A 2,342-nucleotide genomic window follows, 5' to 3' on the forward strand; every position below is an offset into this window, starting at 1 on the left:
GGGAGCCCGACGAGCCCGGCCGAAGCATGACATTGGATGGGAGCCGGCCGAGGCATGACATGGGAGTCCGACTTGCCGGCTGAGGTGCGGGAGGCCGGCTGAGGCGCGGGAGCTCGACTGAGGGAGCCGCGAGAGCCGGCTGAGGCATCCCAGGTGCCTTGGCAGTGGCACCCGGACCCGAAGTCACCAGTGATGGAATGCTGCATCAGATGACCCGGCCTCCACAACCACCCAACCTCAACCCAATTCAGATTTGCGATTAGTTGGACTGCAGAGTGAAGGAAAAGCATCCAACAAGTGCTCGGCATATGTGGAAACTCCTCCAAGACTGTTGGGAAAGCATTCCAGGTAAAGCTGGTTGAGAGAATGCCAAGAGTGTGCAAAGCTGTCAAAGGCAAAGGCTGGCTACTTTGAAGAATCTAAAATATATTTTGATTTGTTTAACACTTTTTTTTGGTTACAACATGATTCCATATGTGTTAATCCATAGTTTGTCTTCACTATTATTCTACAATGTAGAAAATAGTAAAAATAAAGAAAAACCCTTGAATGAGTAGGTGTGTCCAAACTTGGTACTGTACATAAGGAGATAAGCCAAAGGCTGTATCATACAACCGTCTCGGGGTACACTGTACAAACTACAGTCTCTCTCACTTTCTCTCTCTGGTTCATGTAGCCACACTTTAACTGTCCTCTTGGTGTGAATGATTTCACAGGAACTAAAATGTCACGGCATTGGTCAGACGCTCAATTGAGGTTCTGGGTCCATACGTATTAAGAGAAGAGATGCTAGAAAGAGGAGTGGAACCCTCTCTCTTTGCATGTTACGAACATCCCCTCTCATTCCAATATATGAATAATGCTAACACCTGCAAAATCGTGATTTGTACAAATAACCAAACACCAGAACGACTGCTCGTTATCCTACGCATCACATTCAGTCCTGACAGATTCTCTCGGTTAACATGCAGAATCTTTCCACGAGAGATTATATGGGCCATAGTAAAAAGTAGTCCACCACTTGGTACGCATACACACTAATGGTCCGAGGATATGATGTTGGATACTCTGGACTTGCGTTCCAAATGTCACCCTATTCCATACGTAGTGCACTACTTTTAGCCAGGGCCCAAGGGAGCCCTACAGTTTCTGTTGACAGCCAAACATTGATACACAGTGTACAAAACATTAAGAATACCTGCTCTTTCCATGACAGACGGACCAGGTGAATCCAGGTGAAAACTATGATCCCTAATTGATGTCACATGTTAAATCCACTTCAATCGACGGAGATGAAGGGGAGAAGACCGGTTAAAGAAGGATTTTTAAGCCTTGAGACAATTGAGACATGGATTATGTGTGTGTCATTCAGAGGGTGAATGGGCAAGACAAAAGATTTAAGTGCCTTTGAACCGGGTATGGTAGTAGATGCCAGGCGCACCGGTTTGTGTCAAGAACTGCAACGCTGCTGGAGTTTTCACGCTCGGCAGTTTCCCGTGTGTATCAAGAATGGTCCACCACCCAAAGGACATCCAGACAACTTGACACAACTGTGGGAACGCTTTCAGCACCTTGTAGAGTCCATGCTCCTACGAATTGAGGCTGTTCTGCGAGAAAAAGGGGGTGCAACTCAATATTAGGAAAGTGTTCCTAATGTTTTGTACACTGTAATCATGGGATCCACATCTGTGGGAATTTTGTGTTTCTTGGTTGTAATTTCATTACTTAGAATATTGATCTTCAGTCATCCTATTATGTATACATTAGTATTGTAAATAAGAATATATACATCTACATATTTTAGCTGTTCTTGTCTAATCATGTTCTTTATGATTTCATGTTGTGTGTGGACCCCAGGAAGAGTAGCTGCTGCTTTTGCAACAGCTAATGGGGATCCTAATAACATACCCCCCCACCAACATCGTAGATCAGAAAAATAAAAGCCTGCACAGGTTATTTCTGCTCCAAAGTGGTTTCATTACCTGCATAGCAACCATGTTCAATCATTTTCTCGCACGAGGGAATTCATATCCTGTGGTTGTTCAAAGCATAGAAATAGAATCTCTAGGTTTGTGGTTGAAACGGTTAGCTTCCATAGAAATAGAATCTCTAGGTTTGTGGTTGAAACGGTTAGCTTCCATAGAAATAGAATCTCTAGGTTTGTGGTTGAAACGGTTAGCTTCCAACCTATAGCTTCATAGGAGTAAACTGGCCGTAGTGTTGTAGGAGACAAGCAATAACCCACATACAACACTGCTCTGTCCATGACTTGATTCACTGCAGCCATCTGGTGTGTGGCAATAATACATTTATATATTTCATTAAAACTGTAACTCACGATA

This window comes from Oncorhynchus masou, chromosome 13 (genome assembly GCF_036934945.1).
Source record: "Oncorhynchus masou masou isolate Uvic2021 chromosome 13, UVic_Omas_1.1, whole genome shotgun sequence".
Taxonomy (NCBI): Eukaryota; Metazoa; Chordata; class Actinopteri; order Salmoniformes; family Salmonidae; genus Oncorhynchus; species Oncorhynchus masou.